Below are 24,550 nucleotides of genomic sequence, written 5' to 3'. Positions count from 1 at the left end.
CACACACACACACACACACACACACACTTAAAGGGTGTAATGCAATCTTGTCAAGTGGATGGGTTCTGGTCCTATAAAGTTTTTCATTTGAGTTTGATCTAATGATTCTTTATCTAATGTAATCTAAAGTAGACTGTCAGAGTATTGATTGTGCTGTAACACTTTGCCCCGGTTCCGTAAGAGAGCCCTCGTAGACAGAAGTGGTGCTTTAGAAAGCCTCCGTCTGTCAATGGACTAAAAGGAAATTGCATATTTAGTCTCGCTTAAAACTTTGGTTCGTTTCATAACTTCTGTCAGACAGGAAATGGCACTGTGGTCTACGTTTCTGACATAGAGACACGTTCTCTCTATTTCTCTCACACACACCACAACTATAAACACACACACACGTACACTCACAATTTCACATGCTCACTTTTACTCATTCAAAGATGCCATCGATTAAAATAAATAACATGGAACACAATGTTAGAAACAGAATAAATTAATCTGGCCAACATTCTAACTGTGTGATCAGGTAGAGTGCAAAATACATATTCAACCATAATCATAAACAGTCTTATTAAGTACTAAATAACTTTCCTTGAATACACAAAAAGGGGCTCGGACATCAACTGCAATCTAAGGTGCAAATCTACTACAGCGCTACAAAGCTTGGCTACAGTCTTGGCTTCTAACGGTATCCAACAGAGCGTTGTTTCTTGGTTTTTCACAACACCAACAAAACATTGACAAAATGCTTGACCCTGTTTAAAAGTCAGACTCCAATGTAGGGTGTGGCCGACCTATAATGTCCACGGTTTGGAGAGTGTTTAGTGTTGGTTTTACCACGTGTCCAGTTCCTCTGTTAGTGATTGGAGACATGAACATATTCAGAAGAGGGAGTAACAATTACAGAAAGTTCAAACAGAACTGTACTGTATAGAACTCCAATGAATGTTTACGATTAAGAGACAGTGGTCAGGTGGCAGTGTGTGATTGGCCAGCATGTGATTGACCCTGTGATACTCCTCATTAGGTGAGAGGAGCGAGGTGGAAGCTCTGGGGTGAAAGGTAAAGGATCAGCGCTCACAGGACCTGCTCATGTTGCATCTTCTGAAGCATCTCCTGCATCCTCTACAACTACAGAGAGAGAAAGAGGGAAGGAAGAAAGAGAGAGAGGGATTGAGAGTGAAATAGGAAAGAAAAAACTCTTCCAACACAATGTATGTTTCCAGTATGCATCAATCTATAGCATTATATCAATGCAAACCACTATCATACATGGTTGGTTAGGTTACTTTCTAAATGTAATCTATTACAGTTACTTGTTACCTGTACAAAATTGTCATCCATAACGTAAGTTTGTGGATTACCCAAACTCAGTAACATAACCTGATTACTTTCAGTTACTTTTAGATTACTTTTCCTTTAAAATATACTCCAAAAAGACAGAGGGCCAATCAAGCATGTTTCTCGGGGGCAAATAATAGGTGGAACAAACTTGGCTTCACCTGTTTTTTAATGCTGAATTGAATGTAAATTTATTTTTTCACAACATCCTTTCAGAATTTTAAAGTAATCCCAGAAGTAATCATCTACTTTTTCAAAAGTATCTGTATTCTGATTACAATCTGATTAGCTGAACGTACAGTTCATTTTTGTTTTCAATCAGATTACATGTAATCAGTTACTCCCCAACCCTGGTATTATATAATTAGCGCATACATTTAATTATCATTTGAATGTCATTAATTAACTGTAATTAACAATTCATACACTCTGGAATGACTGATACACTCTGGAATGAGGGAAAGACAGAGACAGAGAATAGATAGAGAGAGATAGCGAGAGAGATAGCGTGAGGGATGAGAAGGAGAGTGTAAGAAGTATATATGGTGACAATTGTTTTGACATTTTTTTGACACGTCCGCTATGTAATCTCCACTGTGTGATCTCCACTGTGTGATCTCCACTGTGTGATACAGCTCTCACAGGCTCGCTTCAGAATTAGAAGTTTGTTCATCGATGCTTCTGAAACGTCACATTTCGAAGTTGTTCCAAATGTCAAATTTAGATGTGTTTAATGTTCAAGTTGAAAGTTTAGGCATGAAGTCCATATGGTTGAGATGTGGGGGAAGGTTTGGAATAGGCTTGATTTTAAAAATCTAAATCAACTTTCTATTGTGTGATTTGAACTTGCACCTTTTGGAATCAGAGGATGATGCTTATTGCCGTCTGCCATCCCTGTCCACCATGCCCTAGCAAAACCGAAACCTACTTGAAGGTTACAGTGCTCACCGTTGCCCCTAGTGGCCGGTTTCCACATCATCTCCCAACGTCCTCAGACATGGATGGACGTGGAATACTGACTTGTATCACGGGTGACCTGGCTGGTGATATGCTCTGAGAGGAACAGTAACACCTCACCCTCAGCGTTGAGTAGTTTCCTTTACTTGTGTAGGTCTGTGTGGAACAGGCTGTAGTAGACTTTCCCAAACCAGACAACACACACATACACACAAAAGCATCAGTCAGCAGCATCAATCAGCACATACACTGCGTAAGTGTGATTATGCATCTCTTACCTAACACCATGAGGGTAAAGTCAAACCCCTTCTTCACTGACTTCCTGTGGACCTGGTTGGGGAGGGTGGCAAAACCCAAATACTCTTCCTCCTGGAGGAAACACACACACAGTTAGAAGCAGGTCAACCCCCCCCCCCCCCCCGAAGGCATGTCTCTCTCCCCTCACTCCCATCACTGCTCTGATTTAATAAAACATGAGAGGAATTCTGGGTATGCCCTACTAACACTGACACTGTGCTGGAGGGCTGAGCTGGGGGAGGAGGGGAGGAGGAGAGCTGAAAGAGTGAATTAGTGATTCCTGCTGTCAGGACTGTAGGAGATACAGCCATCCGCTTCATTAGCTCCTCTACTGTGGAATCTTCCAGAAAGAAGACTAGATGCCCTGCTCTCGCTGTGTCTGTGTTTGTGTGTGCGTGCATGTATGTGGGTGTGCGTGTGTACTTGCTTGTGTGTGGGCATGTGTGTGTGTGTGTGTGTGCATACGTACGTGACTGCTCTCCGCTACAATAGGACCCCAGATCGGAGCATACATTGATCTCTGTGAAACCATCTGTACTTCTGACTCCTGAGTTGCATAAAGGCCTGCGTCATCAAATAAAATCTAATTTTATTTGTCACATGCTTCTGAAACAACAGGTGTAGACTAATAGTGAAATGCTTGTTAACGGATCCTCTTCCAACAATGCAAAGTAAAACAAATAGATGAAAAATAAAATAAAAATTGAAATGGTGACACGAGGAATAAATACACTGTGAATAATTAATAACAATGAGGAATACAAATAACATGGCTATATACAGGGAGTACCAGCACTGAGTCGAGGTGCAGGGGTATCAGATAATTGAGGTAGCTATGCATATAGGGGTAAAGTGACTAGGCAACAGGAGAGATAATAGACAGTAGCAGCAGCTTATGTGGCGTGTGTGTGTGTGTGCGTGTGTGTGTGTGTGTGGCGTCAGTATGCATGTGTGCACATGTTATGCATGTGGGGGAAAGTAGTGTGTGTGTGTGTGTGTGTGTGTGTGTGTGTGTGTGTGTGGCGTCAGTATGCATGTGTGCACATGTTATGAATGTGGGGGAAAGTAGTGTGTGTGTGTGTGTGTGTGTGTGTGTGGCGTCAGTGTGCATGTGTGCACATGTTATGCATGTGGGGGAAAGTAGTGTGTGTGTGTGTGTGTGTGCGTGCGTGCGTGCGTGCGTGTGTGTTTGTGTGTGTGGCGTCAGTATACATGTGTGCGCATGTTATGTATGTATGTGTATGTGTGTGTGTGTGTGTGTGTGTGTGTGTGTGTGTGTGTGTGCGCATAGTTAGTGCAGAAAAGGGTCAATGCAGGTAGTCCGGGTTGCCATTTGATTTAGCCGTCTTGTTTGAACACTATTATGGCTTTTGTTCAGGGTCCTATTGGTTCCAGACTTGGTGCACCGGTACCGCTTGCCATGCGGTAGCAGGGAGAACAGTCTATGGCTTGGGTGGCTGGGGTCGTTTACCATTTTTTGGGCCTTCCTCTGACACCGCCTGGATGGCAGGGAGCTTGGCCCCAGTGATGTACTGGGCCGAACTCACCACCCTCTGCAGCGCCTTGCGGTCGGGTGCCTTGCAGGTGCCGTACGAAGCGATGATGTAGCCAGTCAAGCTGTTCTCAATGGTGCAGCTGTAGAACTTTGAGGGCCCATTCCAAATCCTTTCAGCCTCCTGAGGGGCATGAGGCATCATAGTGCCTTCTTCACAACTGTGTGGCTTGAGGGGCCCCTATGTTGATAGTCAGCGTGGTGGATGTGTTGTTGCCTACCCTCATCACCTGGGGGGTGGTCCGTCAGATAGTCCAGTATCCAGTTGCCGAGGGAGGTGTTCAGTCCAAGGGTCCTGAGTGTAGTGATGAGCTTGGAGGGCACTGTGGTGTTGAACGCTGAGCTGTAGTCAATGAACAGCATTCTGACATAGGTATTCATTTTGTCCAGGTGGACGTTTAAAGGTCTTCCTCGCATCGGCTATGGAGAGCGAGATCACACAGTCGTCCAGAACAGCTAGTGCCTGCATCATGTGGCCGAGGGGTAATAATAAATAGCTAAATGGCTTGGCTGCATTCAAACAACACAGAGATAAGCAGGAGAAGATAGGAGGGGGCCTTCTGTAATCCTGCTAAAAGAACCTGTGTGAAAATGTTGTGTGAAAAAAAGAGAAGAGAGGGGGGGGGACAGAGAGAGAGAGTTATTTGAGACAGAGTGGAGGAGTGTGAGTGAGTGCTGCAGTGTTGTGCCGCGTCTACAGTATTGAACAGTAGGTAAGCGTCTAGAATTAGTAGACCAACTCCCTAGGAGAGCAGCGGGGGAGCTAGGCCTGGAGGAGAGTCGGAGGTGGGCGGGGGGATGGGGAACAGAGAGTGGGAGGATAGAGTATAGGGAAAAGGAGAACCTGAGAGGGAGGATAGTGAGAGAATAAGAGAGACCGAGAGAAAAAGAAAGGATAGAAAGGGAGAGGTTGGAAGAGCGAAAGCCCAGCCATTTCAAGCTGCTGTATCTCCTCTGGCAGCGCCGAAAGACAATCATATTAACAGGGGGTTGCTATGACGACAGCTAACGACCATTCAAAATTATCGTGGCCAATTTGACGTGTAAAAAAATGCCCTCAAATCCTGCACACCCAGCTTTCTCTGGGAGCTTGGAGGTTGGCCAACCCTAGATGAGGGAGCTGTAAAATGAGCAGTGAGCACCTTCACAGACAGCAGCTTGTAAATAGACAGCTACCCACACGAAGATAGAGACACCTATAGATACACCTGTCTCTAATCTATGCACAGCTCTGCGTGTGTGTGTGTGTGTGTGTGTGTGTCTGATAAAATAAGACAATGCTGTGGTTCCCAGCGTCCTAATTGGGGTCACGGAAATGGTCTTTGCTTTTTTTTCTTTAGTGCCCCAATTGGCTGCTGCTTCCGCCTGCTGCTGTGATAAGATACCAGAAAGGATAAGTGGCACCATGCAGGCGTAATGTGATCATTCATAACAGGGCGGAACCATAACATCTAATATTTTCTTCAAAGATGCCATAGAGGACGAAATATTCCTCTTTCCCATATTGAAGAGAACGCTTATTGAATATATTTTTCCAGATGTGGAAATACCATTTCGATTGTAGCCTAATGAAGAAATGACTTATGCAAGTAGATAATTAAATTTCAACAGCACTTTTCTCGTAACACAGACAGGCCGCAGTCATATGGGGCGACAGGCCCGTTATAAAACGGTTATAGCGGTCACTCCGCTGGAGTAATGTGGTGCCTGATCTGAGCATTCCCTCTTGTGCCTGGTGTTGCTTGTTATCTTGGCTGCCGAAACCAGATCTCACAGTCTCTAGCTGGTGTTCGAATACTCATACGGACCGCAACAACCGTACTATTTGTGACATAAATTGAGTATGTAGTGTCATAGTCATAGTATTGATATAGTTAGTGTGCTTAAAGTTCCCAGATGTCGTACTACATTTGCCAAAATACGAAGTATGCATGCAGTGGACACTATTTCCGTGCTTTCAGGGCCCATAATGCAATTCTTCCGAAAATGGGCGTGGCTTCACAAAGTTTTCAGATCTGAATAAAATTGTGGAAAATACGCAGCTGAAGTCCGACGAGAGCAGATACAAATGCGTCGCTTTAACTAATTATGACAAATGTTAACAAATGTTGAGCAATGTAATAAAGTCATGACTTTTCAAATATGTTACGTTACACGTTATGTTGGTTGACAATTTATTAGTTACACTGTCCTTACCGCACAGCATATAATTACAGTGTGTACCGGGTATGTTAGCTACCTACCTACTGTAACGTTAGGCGGCTACTAATACATTGAACTTGCCAGTATATTTACGTCATGCTATCTCACTACCCAACTTGATTATTCTCGCCATTCATAGTTTAGCTAAGTGGTATAGTGGTTCAGGTGTGTTTGTAAACTACTCCGATTTCAGAGCACTCTCGTCTGACTCTGCCAGAGCGCAGAATGACTGATGAATTAATGAACGCTCAACACCAGTTGAATGTGGCCGGTGTCAGTAGATGTCGGCAGGCATTTTTAATTAAGTTGTTGCCAGCAGGACAGTTACTGTTACCGTTGCTCTGGATAACATGAAAACTGCCATAACCAGCTCTGCTAAGGTGAGTAAAATGGTCAGAGTGAGGTGTTCTCTCATTTGTGTCTGGAAGGAGCTAGCCAGTACAGTTAGCCAACGTTACCCAGTTTGCTAAGGTGCTTGACTGCCGAGGTCAGAACACTCGGATCAACCCTACTCCTCGGCCGGTGTGTCCAGTGTGCGTTCTGGCACTCCAGATTGAATTTACAAACACACCCGAAGTCTAGCTAGTAATTTGTTATGCTAACAAGCTAGCAATAAGTTGCCTAGCAACAGCATCAACTTCCGGTAGACAGAGTATGCTCAACTGAAAGGATACCATTTGTTTACAGTATACTAAAATTAACTAATTGTAACAATAAACACAAGAAGAGCGCTATACAACAAACAATCTCTAGGAGCCTTGTTTCTTTCGTCTTGAGACCTCAGTGAATTCAATCTCTCAGAACTGTGTGTAGTTAATGGTTACGGCCGAAGATTGGCAGTCTAATACCACTCCTAAACAAGACGGTGAATGGCTCTGGATACTATTTGACAGGTAGGCTACAGTAGATGGGGCTGTATCTTTACTATGAGAGAGAGAGAGAGAGAGAGAGCATTTAACACTTTTTGTGGCGACACAATGGTGCTTACAATGAAAAGCTCTTTGAGACCTAGTGAATGTAGGTTAGGCCATTATTGTTGTTCTAGTTGTGACACAGAAAGGAAGTGTTTTGACAGGTACTCAGAGTTGGCCTCTCAGAAATGCCCCTACTCTCCCCTGGGAACGGATATAAATGTTTTCAACAATGACATCAAAGGGACTTTGCCTTAGAACTGTACCGATAAGTTACATAGAACTCAGTCTCTCTCACTCTCTCGCTCTCTCTAACAGTCTGACACACTGTCTCTCTCTATCTCTCTCTCTTACACACACACACACGTTTGTTTTACTATTCTTGTGGGGACAAAATAATTGATTTCCATTCAAAATCCTATTTTCCCTGAACCTAAACCTAACCCTAACTCTGAACTTTAACCCCAAAACCCTGATACTAATTCTAACCCTAAACCCAGGGTTCCCTAAACTCTGTCCTCGGGACCCCAAGGGGTGCACGTTTTTGTTTTTGCCCTATCACTACACTGCTGATTAAATTAATCAACTAACCATCAAGCTTTGATCATTTGAATCAGGTGTGTAGTGTTTCGGCTGCATGGCCTTCGTCAGGAAGTACAAATGTACGATAATACAATGTCCTCTTTTGATCAGCTTTTTCCAATCAACCCTGATTTGATGAGGGATTGGTTACAGAATTCATTAGACAACACCAAGTAAGCAATACTATACACATTGAAAAGTGAAATACTGTAGATATGTTATCAAAAATTATAATCTTGACTAGAAGCATCAGAACCCCTTGATAGGTAGTTCTAATCTAGAATATGACTGGGCAAAGTGTTAAGAATAGGAGAGCCATCTATTTTATAGTACACGAGAACACAGCAAACATGGACCACAACAGTCTAAACATAGCTGAGGGCAATAGAGCAATATGTCCACTAGATGACAGCAAAGGGACCTCTCACGACCCTACAGGAAAGGTGAGAAATCCATATCTTCATTTAAACCAGGGTATTTAGTGGCCTGTAGTTTGTAAATCCAAAAACGTTCTCTTTGGTTTAGCTGTTTAAATATATTTTTTTAAGATGGTCCCCTTTTCTAATTGAGGCCTGGAACATGATCGATACCCACAGCTTGTAGGGAGGCAGGGTCGCCATGGTGTAAGGACTTGTAGTACCTTGCCATGGGGTAGTCTTCATTTCCTGTCTGTATGGCGTACTTATGTTCTGCTAAGCAGTCATGAAGGTGTCTCTTTGTCCACCCAACGTAGAACGTCTTACACTGTGGACATTCCAATCTGTAGATGACATGAGTGGTTTTGCAGTTATTGAAATGCTTGACCATTTGAGAAGCTGTTTCAGCAAAACACTTTTTCTGTGCAATATTTCTGCAGTGGTCGCACTGGTTGCATTTAAACGAGCCCATGGGTTTGTGGTCTTGCCAAGTTTTTTTTAGAGTCACCAGGAAGATAGCTGTGGACGAATTTGTCATTTAGGGTAGGACATCTCAAAGATTATGACTGGTGACTCAGGAAAGACTTGGCGTAGTAGCGTATCACATTGAATGATTCCCCAAATATTTTCAGTGTTTTTTTTAAATGTTCTCTTCTTCAAATCAAATCCAATTTTATTTTTCACATACACATGGTTAGCAGATGTTAATGTGAGTGTAGCGAATGTCATCTATGTCATCTAACAATTTCACAACAACTACCTTATACACACAAGTGTAAAGGAATGAATAAGAATATGTACAGATGAATATATGGATAAGCGATGGCCGAACGGCATAAGCAAGATGCAGTAGATGGTATAGTATATAAAGTATATACATATGAGTACAGTATATACATATGAGATGAGTAATGTAGGGTATGTAAACATTATATAAAGTGGCATTGTTTAAAGTGATACATTTATTACATCCAATTTTTTATTGTTAAAGTGGCAAGAGATTTGAGTCAGTATGTTGGCAGCAGCCACTCAATGTTAGTGATGGCTGTTTAACAGTCTGATGGCCTTGAGATAGAAGCTGTTTTTCAGTCTCTCGGTCCCAGCATTGATGCACCTGTACTGACCTCGCTTTCTGGATGATAGCGGGGTGAACAGGCAGTGGCTCGGGTGGTTGTTGTCCTTGATGATCTTTTTGGCCTTCCTGTGACATCAAGGTGGTGTAGGTGTCCTGGAGGGCAGGTAGTTTGCCCCCGGTGATGCGTTGTGCAGACCTCACTACCCTCTGGAGAGCCTTACGGTTGTGGGCAGGGCAGTTGCCGTACCAGGCAGTGATACAGCCCAACAGGATGCTCTCGATTGTGCATCTGTAAAAGTTTGAGTGCTTTTGGTGACAAACTGAATTTCTTCAGCCTCCTGAGGTTGAAGAGGTGCTGTGGTGCCTTCAGCGTAGGCTGTCTGTGTGGATGGACCATGTCAGTTTGTCCGTGATGGTACGCCGAGGAACTTAAAACTTTCCACCGTCTCCACTACTGTCCTGTCGATGTGGATAGGGGGGTGCTCCCTCTGCTGTTTCCTGCAGTCCACAATCATCTCCTTTGTTTTGTTGACATTGGGTGAGAGGTTATTTTCCTGACACCACACTCCGAGGGCCCTCACCTCCTCCTTGTAGGCCAACTCGTCGTTGTTGGTAATCAAGCCTACCACTGTAGTGTCGTCTGCAAACTTGATGATTGAGTTGGAGGCGTGCATGGCCACGCAGTCATGGGTGAACAGGGAGTACAGGAGAGGGCTGAGAACGCACCCTTGTGGGGGTGGGTTAGGGCAGTGTGATTGCAATTGCGTCGTCTGTGGACCTATTGGGGCGGTAAGCAAATTGGAGTGGGTCTAGGGTCTCAGGTAGGGTGGAGGTGATATGATCCTCTCAAAGCACTTCAAGATGACTGTAGTGAGTGCTATGGGGCGATAGTCGTTTAGCTCAGTTACCATAGCTTTCTTGGGAACAGGAACAACGGTGGCCCTCTTGAAGCATGTGGGAACAGCAGACTGGTATAGGGATTGATTGAATATGTCCGTAAACACTTTCAGTTTCGCGCAAATGCAGCCATCAATCCACAGTTTCTGTTTGGGGAAGGTTTTAATAGTTGCCAAGGGTACAACATCACCGATGCACTTGCTAATAAACTCGCTCACCGAATCAGCATATACATCAATGTTGTTGTCCGACACTATCTGGAACATATCCCAGTCCACGTGATCGAAGCAATCTTGAAGCGTTGAATCAGATTGGTCAGACCAGCGTTGAACTAACCTGAGCACGGGCGTTTCCTGTTTTAGTTTCTGTCTATAGCCTGGGAGCAACAAAATGGAGTCGTGATCAGATTTGCCGAAATGAGGTCGAGGGGGGGCTTTGTATGCGTTGTGGAAGTTAGAGTGACAATGATCCAGAATTTTGCCAGCTCGGGTTGCGCATTCGATATGCTGATAAAATTTAGGGAGACTTGTTTTCAGATTTGCCTTGTTAAAATCCCCAGCTACAATAAATGCAGCTTCAGGATATGTGGTTTCCAGTTTACATAGAGTCAAATGAAGTTCTTTCAGGGCGGTCGAGGTGTCTGCTTGGGGGAGATATACACAACTGTGATTATAATTTAAGAGGATTATCTTGGTAGATAATGTGGTCGGCATTTGATTGTAAGGAATTCTAGGTCAGGTGAACAAAAGGATTTAAGTTCCTGTATGTTGATATGATCACAACACGACTCGTTAATCATAAGGCATACACCGCCACCCTTCTTCTTATCAGAGAGATGTTTGTTTCTGTCGGCGCGATGCGTGGAGAAACCAGAAACCGACTCTGATAAAGTATCCCAAGTGAGCCATGTTACCGTGAAACAGAGAATATTACAATCTCTGATGTCTCTCTGGAAGGTAACCCTTGTTCGGATTTCGTCTACCTTGTTGTCAAGAGACTGGACATTAGCGAGTAGTATACTCGGGAGCGCTGGGCGATGTGTCTGTCTACGGAGCCTGACCAGAAGACCGTTCCGTCTGCCTTGTTTTGGGTCGCCTGCTGGGATTCGATCCATTGTCCTGGGTGGTGGACCCAACAAAGGATCTGCTTCAGGAAGTCATATTCCTGGTCGTAATATTATATTCAATAGTTCTTCCCGACTGAATCTAATAAGACTTAAGATTTCCTGGGGTAACAGTGTAAGAAATAATACATTAAAAAAAAACTAAATACTGCATAGTTTCCTAAGAACGCGAAGCGAGGCGGCCATCTCTGTCGGCGCCGGATGTAGTGCTGTATTCATTTTTTAAATATATTTGGGGTATTTTACAGCCTTTTCCCCCCCCAAATTCGATCTTGTCTCATCGCTGCAACTCCCCAACGGGCTCGGGAGGCGAAGATCGAGTCATTTCGGGACAAACCGCGCTTCTTAACCCCCCCCCTCCCCCCCCCCCGGCTTCACCCGGAAGCCAGCAGCACCAATGTGTCGGAGGAAACACTGTTCATCTTGATACAATAGTAGCTAAGACGGGGAGAAGTATGTCCATATAAAGCACTGCTCTGCCTTCTTAACAACACTATCAACAAGGCAGATCCTACAGGCGATAGTTATGTCGCATCTTGACTGCTGTTCAGTCGTGTAGTCAGGTGCCACAAAAAAGGACTTTTGCAATTGGAATAAGCTCAGAACAGGGCACACGCCTGGCCCTTGGATGTACACAGAGAGCTAATATTAATTATATGCATGTCAATCTCTCCTGGCTCAAAGTGGAAGAGAGATTGACTTCATCACTACTTGTATTTATGAGAGGTATTGACTTGTTGAATGCACCGAGCTATCTGTCTAAACTACTGGCACACAGCTCGGACACCCAGGACCTGCCACAAGAGGTCTCTTCACGGTCCCTAAGTTCAGAACAGACTATGGGAGGCGCACAGTACTACATAGAGCCATGACTACGTGGAACTATATTCTACATCAAGTTACTGATGCAATCAGTAAAATTAGATTAAAAAAAAAACAGATCAAAACACCTTATGGACAGACACATGCATACACACACATACACACAATAACATACGCACTATACACACATATACACATGGATTTAGTGCTGTAGATATGTGGTTGTGGTGGAGTAGGGGCCTAAGGGAACACAGTGTGTTGGGAAATCTGTGAATGTATTGTATTGTTTTTTAAATTGTATAAACTTCCTTAATTATGCTGGACCTCATGAAGAGAAATCTGTGAATGTATTGTAATGTTTTAAAAATGTCAATTTTCTGGATTTGTTTTTTCATTCTGTCTGTCATAGTTGAAGTCTACCTATGATGAAAATTACAGGCCTCTCTCATCTTTTTAAGTGGGAGAAAATGCACAATTGGTGGCTGACTAAATATTTTTTTGCCCCACTGTAATCTGGTCAAATAACTTGTTTTTAGAAGGATCCTAAATTAAGTCATTTTCCCATTTACCTAAGTACAAACCAGCAGATGAAGGGCTATAGCAAGGTCCCATGGCACATTATTTTACTTGTTTAAAAACGCAGTCCTGAAAGACAGATACAGTGGTTGTCACGCCCTGGCCACAGAGAGGCTTTTTATTCTCTATTTTGGTTAGGCCAGGGTGTGACTAGGGTGGGCGTTCTATGTTATTTTTTTCTATGTTTTTGTATTTCTTTGTTTTTGGCCTGGTATGGTTCTCAATCAGGGACATCTGTCTGTCGTTGTCTCTGATTGAGAACCATACTTAGGTAGCCTTTTCCCACCTGTGTTCTGTGGGTAATTATTTTTCTGTGTGTGTTTGTGTGCACCTCGGTTGTGTCACGGTCTTTGCTGTTTACCTGTTTGTTTTTTGGTTGTTTCGGTTTCACTTTCATTAAAAGATGTGGAACTACATGCATGCTGCGCCTTGGTCAATTTATGACAGGGAGTTTGAGGATAGCGAGTGTGACAGTGGCAAGAAAAAGTATGCGAACTCTGACCTGGATTTCTACATTGGTCATAAAATATGATCTAATCTTCATCTAAGTCACAACAATAGACAAACACAGTCTGCTAAAACTAATAACACACAAACAATTATACGTTTTCATGTCTTCATTGAACACACCGTGTAAACATTCACAGTGCAGGGTGGGAAAAGTATGTGAATCTTTGGATTTAATAACTGGTTGACCCTCCTTTGGCAGCAATAACCTCAACCAAACGTTTTCTTTAGTTGCGTATCAGACCTGCACAACAGTCAGGAGGAATTTTGGACCATTCCTCTTTATAAAACTGTTTCAGTTCAGCAATATTCTTGGAAGATCTGGTGTGAACCGCTCTCGAGGTCATGCCACAGCATCTCAATCGGGTTGAGGTCAGGACTCTGACTGGGCCACTCCAGAAGGCGTATTTTCTTCTGTTGAAGCCATTCTGTTGTTGATTTACTTCTGTGTTTGGGTTGTTGTCCTGTTGCATCACCCAACTTCTGTTGAGCTTCAATTGGTGGACAGATAGCCTTCTACATTCTCCTGCAAAATGTCTTGATAAACATGGGAATTCATTTTTCTGTCAATGATAGCAAGCTATCCAGGCCCTGAGGCAGCAAAGCAGCCCCAAACCATGATGCTCCATCCACTATATTTTACAGTTGGGATGAGGTTTTGATTGATGTCTCGCAAGGCTTCCGGCCCAGACGGCATCCCTAGCCGCGTCCTCAAACATATTCAATCAATCCCTTTCCCAATCTGCTGGTCCCACATGCTTCAAGAGGGCCATTGCTGTTCCTGTTCCCAAGAAAGCTAAGGTAACTGAGCTAAATGACTATCGCCCCATAGCACTCACTTCCGTCATCATGAAGTGCTTTGAGAGACTAGTCAAGGATCATATCACCTCCACCCTACCTGACACCCTAGACCCACTCCAATTTGCTTACCACCCCAATAGGTCCACAGACGACACAATCACAATCACACTGCCCTAACCCATCTGGACAAGAGGAATACCTATGTAAGAATGCTGTTAATCTGACTACAGCTCAGCATTTAACACCATAGTACCCTCCAAACTCATCATTAAGCTCGAGACCCTGGGTCTTGATCCCGCCCTGTGCAACTGGGTCCTGGACTTTCTGACGGACCGCCCCTAGGTGGTGAGGGTAGGAAACAACATCTCCACTTTGCTGATCCTAAACACTTGGGCCCCACAAAGGTGTGTTCTCAGCCCTCTCCTGTACTCCCTGTTCACCCATGACTGTGTGGCCATGCACACCTCCAACTCAATCATCAAGTTTGCAGACAACACTACAGTGGTAGGCTTGATTACCAACAACGACGAGACGGCCTACAGGGAGGAGGTGAGGGCCCTCGGAGTGTGGTGTCAAGAAAATAAACTTATACTCAACGTCAACAAAACAAAGGATGTGATTGTGGACTTCAGGAAACAGTAGAAGGAGCACCCCCCTATCCATACCGACGGGACAGTAGTGGAGAAGGTGGAAAGTTTTAAGTTCCTCGGCGTACACATCACGGACAAACTGACATGGTCCACCCACACAGACAGCGTAGTGAAGAAGACGCAACAGTGCCTCCTCAACCTCAGAAGGCTGAAGAAATTTGGCTTGTCACCAAAAACACTCACAAACTTGTATCGCCACCTGGTACGGCAACTGCTCCTCCCACGGCTCTCCAGAGGGTAGTGAGGTCTGCACAACGCATCACCGGGAGCAAACTATCTGCACTCCAGGACACCTACACCACCCGATGTCACAGGAAGGCCAAAAAGTTTATCAAGGACAACAACCACCCGAGCCACTGCCTGTTCACCCCACAATCATCCTGAAGGCGAGGTCAGTACAGGTGCATCAATGCTGGGACCGAGAGACTGAAAAACAGCTTCTATCTCAAGGCCATCAGACTGTTAAACAGCCATCACTAACATTGAGTGGCTGCTGCCAACATACTGACTCAAATCTCTAGCCACTTAATAATAAAAAAATTGATGTAATAAATGTATCACAAGTCACTTTAAACAATGCCACTTTATGTAATGTTTGCATACCATACATTACTCATCTCATATGTATATACTGTACTCAATACCATCTACTGCATCTTGCCTATGCCGTTCGGCCATCGCTCATCCATATATTCATGTGTACATATTCTTATTCATTCCATTACACTTGTGTGTATAAGGTGGTTGTGAAATTGTTCGATTACTTGTTAGATATTACTGCATGGTCGGAACTAGAAGCACAAGCATTTCGCTACACTCGCATTAACATCCGCTAACCATGTGTATGTGACCACTAAAATTTGATTTGATTTGATGTTGGTGTGCTGTGCCTTTTTTTTCTACACATAGTGTTGTGTGTTCCTTCCAAACAACACAACTTTAGTTTCATCTGTCCACAGAATATTTTGCCAGTAGCGCTGTGGAACATCCAGGTCCTCTTTTGCAAACTTCAGACGTGCAACAATGTTTATTTTGGACAGCAGTGGCTTCTTCCGTGGTGTCCTCGCATGAACACCATTCTTGTTTAGTGTTTTACTTATCGTAGACCCGTCAACAGAGATGTTAGCATGATCCAGAGGTTTTTGTAAGTCTTTAGCTGACACTCTAGGATTCTTCTTAACCTCATTGAGCATTCTGCGCTGTGCTCTTGCAGTCATCTTTGCAGGACAGCCACTCCTAGGGAAAGTAGCAACAGTTTGTCTTACCGTGGATTGATGAAGATAAAGGCTTTTAGAGATACTTTTGACACCCTTTCCAGCTTTATGCAAGTCAACAATTCTTAATCTTAGGTCTTCTGAGATCTCTTTTGTTTGAGGCATGGTTCACAGCAAGCAATGCTTCATGTGCATAGCAATCTCGTCTCATTAATTGGACTCCAGGTTAGCTGACTCCTGACTCCAATTAGCTTTTGGAGAAGTCATTAGCCTAGAGTTTCCCATACTTTTTCTTGCAAATGTATGTCCATTCAGTCAGTGAAACAATCAATTCTGTAGGAGGCATCTCAGTCTCAGACCGGGTACTCAAGAAATGGTGGATAGCTGCCAATCCTTGAACAAATCAAATCAAATTGTATTTGTCACTGGCTCCGAATACAAATATCAAAAAAAATATCAATAGCGAAGCTATATACAGGGGTTACCAGTACAGAGTCAATGTGCGTGGGCACCAGTTAGTTGAGGTAATTGAAGTAATGTGTACATGTCGGTAGAGTTAGTGACCATGCATAGATAATAAACAGAGTATAGCAGCAGTGTGAAACGGGGGTGGGCAATGAACCTTTTCTGGGTTGCCATTTGATTAGCTATTCAAGAGTCGTATGGCTTGGGGGTAGAAGCTGTCGAGAATTCTTTCAGACCTAGACTTGGTGCTCCGATACCGCTTGCCATGTGGTAACAGAGAGAACAGTCTATGACTAGGGTGACTGGAGTCTTTGACAATTTTTAGGGCCTTCCTCTGACATCGCCTGGTATAGAGGTCCTGGATGAAAGGAAGCTTGGCCCCAGTGATGGGCCATTCGCATGACCTTCTTTAGTGCCTTGCGGTCAGAGGCCGAGCAGTTGCAATACCAGGCAGTGATGCAACCAGTCAGGATTCTCCTGCTGTATAACTTTTGAGGATCTGAGGACCCATGCCAAATCTATTCAGTCTCCTGATGGGGAATGGGTATTGTCGTGCCCTCTTCACGACTGTCTTGGTGTGCTTGGACCACGATAGTGTGTTGGTGATGTGGACACCAAGGAACTTGAAGCTCTCAACCTGCTCGACTACAGCCACATGGATGAGAATGGGGGCCTGCTCGGTCCTCCTTTTCCTGTCGTCCACAATCATCTCCTTTGTCTTGATCACGTTGAGGGAGAGGTTGTTGTCCTGGAACCACACGGCCAGGTCTCTGACCTCCTCCCTATTTGCTGTCTCATCGTTGTCGGTGATCAGCAAACTTAATGATGGTGTTGGAGTCGTGCCTGACCATGCAGTCATGAGTGAACAGGGAGTACAGGAGGGGGCTGAGCACGCACCCCTGAGGATCCCCGTGTTGAGGATCAGCGTGACGGATGTGTTGTTACCTACCCATACCACCTGGGGGCTGCGCGTCAGGAAGTCCAGGATCCAGTTGCAGATGGAGGTTTTTAGTCCCAGGGTCCTTAGCTTAGTGATGAGCTTTGAGGGCACTCTGGTGTTGAATGCTGAGCTGTAGTCAATGAATAGCATTCTCACATAGGTGTTCCTTTTGTCCAGTTGTGAAAGGGCAGAGTGGAGTGCAACAGAGATTGTATCATCTGTGGATCTGTTGCTGCGGTATGCAAATTGGAGTGGGTCTAGGAATTCTGGGATAATGTTGTTGATGTGAGCCATGACCAGCCTTTCAAAGCATTTCATGGCTACAGACGTGAGTGCTATGGGTCAGTAGTCAATTATGCAGGTTACCTTAGTGTTCTTGGGCACAGGGACTATGGTGTTCTGCTTGAAACATGTTGGTATTACAGACTCAGACAGGGAGAGGTTGAAAATGTCAGTGAAGACACTTGCCAGTTGGTCAGCACATGCTCGGAGTACATGTCCTGGTTGACCTTTTTAAAGGTCTTACTCTCATCAGTTACAGAGAGCGTGATCACACGGTTGTCCGGAACAGCCGATGCTCTCATGCATGTTTCAGTGTTACTTGCCTCGAAGTGAGCATAGAAGTAATTTAGCTCATCTGGTAGGCTTGTGTCACTGGGCAGCTCGCTGCTGTGCTTCCCTTTGTAGTCTGTAATAGTTTTTAACCCTGCCACATCCGACGAGCATCAGAGCCAGTGTAGTACAATTCAATCTTAGTCCTGTATTGATGCTTTGCCTGTTTGATGGTTCATCGGAGGGCATAGCAGGATTTCTTGTAAACTTCTCTCCTTGAAAGGGGCAGCTCTACCCTTTAGCTCAGTGCGGTTGTTGCCTGTAATCCATGGCTTCCGGTTGGGGACGACATCATCGATGCTCTTATTGATGAAGCCAGTGACTGATGTGGTGTACTCCTCAATGCCATCAGAAGAATCCCGGAACATTTTCCAGTCTGTGCTAGCAAAACAGTCCTGTAGCTTAGCATCTGCTTCAACTGAATGCCTTTTAATTGACCGAGTCACTGGTGCTTTCTGCTTTAGTTTTTGCTTGTAAGCAGGAATCAGGAGGATATAATTATGGTCAGATTTTCCACATGGAGGGCGAGGGATATCTTTGTATGCGTCTCTGTGTGTGGAGTAAAGGTGGTCTAGAGTTGTTTTTACTTTTGTTCATGTTCATTGGTGGTGTATAGAGGCCACATCCATGGTGACTAAAAATGAAGCTGTACCTATATTGTTAAATTCCTTAATTTTGTTCAAATTGTCTCCATTTGAACTTCCATTCATCTTTTTCAACTGGTACCAGGGGACCTTCAGGCGAGTCTTGTGAGGCCTGTGGGCATCCTAGAGCAAAACAACGGACATGTACGTGTCCTTTGGTCTCACCTTTCCACAGAGGGGTATTAGTGTGTTGCCCAAACTGTTCGGATGCTACAGACAGAAGTTGGCAAATCGGCTGTACCGACTTCAGATGAGTTCCAAGACGCTTGTTGGGGTTGTAGAACTTTCCATAATAGTTTTTAGGCCAAACAGTTCAGACGTTACAGATGATTTTGTAAGAAGACCAATTTTCGGGATGTATCATGATCTGACAAATACCGCTCTAGCTCTGCCACCTTTCACCGCAGATGCAGAAGTGCGACATCGGCAGATGGGGTGAATTCAGATGCTAGGGGGTTAAACTAAAATCCAATGACATGGTGAATTGTGTTGTTGATTTCACATTAGTGAAATCAAATGTGAATCAAAACTAGACGTTGGACTGATTGATGTCTGTGCCTTTTCTGGCATGGTGTGAAATCCTGCCTACACACTACTACTACTACTACTACTACTACTACTACTAATTCTACTTCTGCTACTATTACTACCAAGAAGCCTTGGTACCACAAACTCTATGGCTGGTACTTCTTTGTCTTGTTGTGGTTTTACTGGTATAAAGTTTGTGGATGTCACAGCTCAGTGGTCAATAACAAATACACACAGAAACACAGCAGTGGCAAGCAGACCCCAACTCATGTGAGGTTGACAAATAGCTGAGAATCAGAATCCGGGAACTTTCATTGCATTTTAACAATGCTGACAGAAGTCTTGATGGTCATGTGTGGCTCAATTGGTAAGAGCACGGGGCTACCAATGCTGGGGCTGTGCGTTTTGAGTCCCCCTGAAGCCATTCAAAAATGTACGCACTCACTGTACTGTGAGTCGATTAAGATACGAGTGTTTGCTTCATGGTATATATTTATACTACATTGGTGTTGCACTATTCAACAATGGTTATAGGAATGGGCAGCAGGGGAGCAGTGATGGGGGTCAGGGTGCTAAAGTATTACTTCCTGTGGTCACAAACAGGTTACAGGGTGGGGGTGGTCATACACAATGAAGCACACACATACACACACACAAATACACAAGACATGGGTGCTTAGAGCAATGTTGCCCTTTACTCTCTGAGATGGGTCACTGGATCTCACTCAGCCCCTCTCAAAGCCCAAAACAACTCAGTTGGAATTTATTTAACATTTATTCACACTTTGGGGTAAGTTGATCCACCCTTGTTTATAGGAAACCATACACGAGAGCCTGGCACCCCTGTCTGGACGTATTAACTGTGTCTGTGAGTACCTGTGTGTATGCATGTGTGTATGCATGTGTGCGTAAGTGCGGCCCTGGTCAAAAGTAGTGCCCCATATAAGGAATCTGGTGCCATTTGGGCGCAGGCTATGTATGGATGAGTTTGTGCTACAGTTGGAGTGGGGTAAGTTGAGCCACCTTTTGATTCTAGGAAACCCTACACAAAATGTATCATTTGACCAAATATTTAGCAAGAGGTCATCATTGAATGGAGTCTGTGATGGAAGAACCCACAAGGAAAAAGTTAGGTCCAAAAAAACAGATTTCCACAAAGTTGAATGAATGTATTGTGTTAGAGGTTTCATGATGCTTGTATCTAAACTAAAGTAGATCATTTTAATTTAAGATTGTTCTATACAATCTTAGAGTAGAGTTGGGGTCCCCCCAACTTCAATATGAGGTCCTTAACCTAGCATAAAAGTGAGTCCTTGTGTGGGCTAAAATAGTTATAATAAGAGTTTGGCCATGAGGTAAATACTGCCAATGGTAAGTTGAGTTTTATTTGACCTTTATTTAACTAGGCAAGTCAGTTAATTAAGAACAAACTCTTATTTTCAATGATGGCCTAGGAACAGTGGGTTAACAGCCTGTTCAGGGGCAGAATGACAGATTTGTACCTTGTCAGCTCGGGGATTTGAACTTGCAAACTTTCGGTTACGAGTACAACGCTCTAACCACTAGGCTACCCTGCCTCCCCATAAATTTAAGTGCTTTCTTCCTAGGTGTAGTGCAAGACATTATCACTGGGATATGAGGTTCCAACAGGGCCTGGCCAATGTTAAAAGTGTTGAAAAAAGTACAAAGTGTTTGTATGGTGTTAAGCCTGTGTTAAAAGATGCTTAAAATATTTAACCTGTTGACGGGTGAGGGTTCCCTTTTGGGAACGACCCCTCCCACGTTCAGCTGGAACGTGGCGCATGGAACGCAAAAATATTCTTAGAAATATTTAACCTCCACACATTAACAAGTCCAATACCTCAAATGAAAGATAAACACCTTGTTCATCTACCCAGCATGTCAGATTTTTTAAATGTTTTACGGCGAAAACACACCACATATTTATATTAGACCACCACCGAAACGAAGACAAGAGGCAGCCATTTTGTCCCAGAAAATATAAAATTATAAAAGCAGGATTAAAAAATAAATCATTCACTAACCTTTTGAAAATCTTCATCAGATGACAGTAATAGGACATGTTACACAGTACATTTTTTTTTTCAATAATATGCCATTTATATCCATAAATGTCCATTTACATTGAATTCATGTTCAGAAAATACTGAAAAATGTCCGCAGAAAATATAGATAGCGCCGCAAGATAACGTAAATAGACATCATAAACTTTGACTAAATATACATGTTCTACATATAGTTAGAAAGATACACTGCTTCTTAATGAAATCGCTTTGTTACATTTCTTTTTAACGTTACAGAAATCGCTCACTATTCAATATTCTGAGACGGCGCTCAGACATAAGCAATATTTCTCCGCTATGTTGGAGTCAACAGAAACACACAATTTCAGCATAAATATTCCCTTACCTTTGATGGTCTTCGTTCAGAATGTACTGGAAGGGTTCATACTTACCCAAAACATCGTTTGGTTTCAAGTCTTGTGTCTTTGTATTAGCATCTGCTAATAATATCAGCTGAAATGCACCCAAAATGTCCTCTGGTCCCGAAAAGTTGCGCATCAAAACTTCAAAATTACATATTATATGTCGACTAAACAGGTCAAACTAAGTGCAGAATCAAGCTTTAGGATGTTCTAAACGTACAAAACAATTTTCAATTCAACCGGTCATTGTTAGTTCTCCTCCGGAGTGCTGGAACAAAGGAATGGATGGGACCAATTCGCGCCCTAACGCACAGGTATTTTCTCGCGACACGCACTCAATTCACTCCCATAGGGCCAAAACTCGCGGGATTTGAACGATTAAACGCTCTACTGAATGAGGACATCTAGTGGAAGACATAGAAAGTGTCCCCAGATCCATAGCTGGTTGGGAAGGGTGGGGCCGATCACGTCAAAGTTGCCCCAACTTTCATGATCCCAAAACTAGTTTGGAAGAATGCCTGCCCTGTGAGTTCTGCTATACTTACAGACATAATTCAAACGGTTTTAGAAGCTTTAGAGTGTTTTCTATCCAATAATAATTATTATATGCATATATTAGCAATTTTGGACAGATTTTTTTTCAGTTTACTATGGGCACGCAATTCCTCCAAAGGGGGCAGTATTCTGCCTAGCCTTATTAAAAGACAAAACAGAGGTTATGATTGTGTTTGGGAAATAAAGATAGACATGGTTTCAAAAAGGTTGTGGTAATATTTCATTCGGTACAGAAATTTGTAAAAGACTGACCTCTACAGGATCGGTAGGTCCGCCATGGGACGGTTGAGCTAACATAGGCTAATGCGATTAGCATGAGGTCGTAAGTAACAAGAACATTTCCTAGGACATAGACATATCTGATATTGGCAGAAATCTTAAATTCTTGTTAATCTAACCGCATTGTCCAATTTACAGTAGCTATTACAGTGAAAGAATACCATGCTATTGTTTGAGGAGAGTGCACAGTTATGAACTTGAAAAGTTATTAAGGCACATTTGGGCAGTCTTGATGCAACACTTTGAACAGAAATCCAATGGTTCATTTGATCAGTCTAAAACTTTGCACATACACTGCTGCTATCTAGTGGCCTAAATCTAAATTTCCCCTGGGCTGGAATAATACATTATGGAATAATACATTTCAAAGATGATGGTACAAAAAAATACAAAAAAACATGTTTTTTTCTTTGTATTATCTTTTCCCAGATCTAATGTGTTATATTCTCCTACATTCCTTTCACATTTCCACAAACTTCAAAGTGTTTCCTTTCAAATGGTATCAAGAATATGCATATCCTTGCTCCAGGTCCTAAGCTAGATTTGGGTATGTCATTTTAGGCGAAAATTGGAAACAAGGGGCGGATCTTTAAGATTAACTCTGACCAGCAGCACAATTTACTCCAATTTACCGCTAAGTGGCAAGAGACCACTTTTTTGGGGACAAGCTAGGTTTTCAAAACTGTAATGTTGACATGAATTCTCATTATTACCGGAGATACAAAACATCCTGAAATATATTTTGATATCTTTGTTAGATAGAATACTCTATTTCCCTTGACGGAGTGATCCTGAATGTAATGTTTTTTTAAACTTACCCCACTGTCCGCTACTTACTGTTTGTGTTGGGATGTGACATGTAGGTCAAAGCAAATGTAGTCTCCTTTCCCCTACCTTTCATATTCCTCCTACCAGACCTCACATTCCATATTCTATGTTCTATATTCCATTAGTAGGCTGATAATGAAAAGGTACAGGAAATTACATCACTGCCATAGAGGAAGTGTGGTGGTCTGCCAGTAACAACAGGGTTATTTTTGTTTGTTCAATTTAATGTGAGGATATTGTAATACCTACTATAATCTTCCTCTGTTTTAATTTAGCTGAAGTACACCCTTAGAAAAAAGGTGCTATCTAGAACCTAAAAGGGTTATTCGGCTATCCCCGTAGGAGAACCTTTTGAAGAACCCTTTTTGGTTTTAGGTATAACCCTTTTGGGTTACATGTAGAACCCTCTGTGTAGAACAAAAAGGGTTGTACCTGGAACCAAAAAGTGCTATCCTATGGGGACAGCCGAAGAACCATTTTGGAGCCCTTTTTTCTAACAGTGTAAGATTGTCGTCACTTTCCCCAATGACATCACATTTACTTTTGAGTCATTTAGCAGGTGCTCTTATCACTAATATATGTGACTTATAGGATCAATTAGGGTGAAGAGCTTTTCTCAAGGGCACATCGTACATTTTTTGTTCACCTAGTCAGGTCTGGGATTTTGAACCAGGACCTTTCAGTTACTGGCCCAACGCTCTTAACCACTACTTGCCTCCCACCTTCCCTAAGAAGCATGGAACCTGATATTTTGTGATGCGTATGATATTTTTGGTGTTCAATTGGTCACGTAAAGTGTTATTGTTCAGAAGGTCCCTGGTTCCAGCATTGGTCGGGACAGAGACGGAGCCTACTCTGTTACACAACACATAGCCTACTCACATGCATGTGTGTGTTATACACATTGTGTACAGTAAGTGTGAGTGAACATTCTCTGAGTGTTTCCTCCATACAGACTGAGCTATAACCCAGGGTCACACAATGACTTTAGCTGGGAAATGGGTTACCTCAGAAAAGCCAGTTTTCTAGCCCACACACGCATACAGTAGCCCATCAAGTACCTTATGTATTTTCCCATTCAGCGCCCCACTGCCGAGCAGCCTAACTCGCTGCAGGAAGCGTTTATTGTTCTCAAAAAGCTATTTCTCCACAGCTGAGGAACAATTGCGGAAGACGAGGGTAAAAGGGTTTGTCACGATTGTCTTCGGGTGAAAGAGAGGAGGACCAAAATGCAGCGTGATGATTATCCATATTTAATAGGAAACTTAAACAATGAACAAAAACAACAAACCGACAAAAATGAACGAAGACGAAACAGTCCCGTAACGTGAACTAACAC

The 24,550-nt window shown here is 43.2% G+C and overlaps 1 long non-coding RNA gene across 2 annotated transcripts; it reads right to left on the bottom strand.

Annotated features, from left to right (window-relative positions):
• Positions 1 to 12: 12 nt before the first annotated feature.
• Positions 13 to 24,550, bottom strand: LOC118945340. 2 transcript variants are annotated; one of them, XR_005040502.1, is made up of 3 exons: positions 24,273 to 24,550; positions 2,568 to 2,658; positions 13 to 1,122 (listed from the first exon to the last, which is right to left on the bottom strand). It is a non-coding gene; the product is annotated as an uncharacterized LOC118945340 (long non-coding RNA). The 2 variants fall into 2 exon arrangements; XR_005040501.1 differs by lacking the exon at positions 13 to 1,122 and adding an exon at positions 2,055 to 2,469.

The sequence above is a fragment of the Oncorhynchus mykiss genome, chromosome Y (assembly GCF_013265735.2).
Source record: "Oncorhynchus mykiss isolate Arlee chromosome Y, USDA_OmykA_1.1, whole genome shotgun sequence".
NCBI classification, from domain to species: Eukaryota; Metazoa; Chordata; class Actinopteri; order Salmoniformes; family Salmonidae; genus Oncorhynchus; species Oncorhynchus mykiss.
The sequence above is the reverse complement of the archived record's forward strand: the minus strand, read 5'-3'. Positions and strand labels throughout refer to the sequence as shown.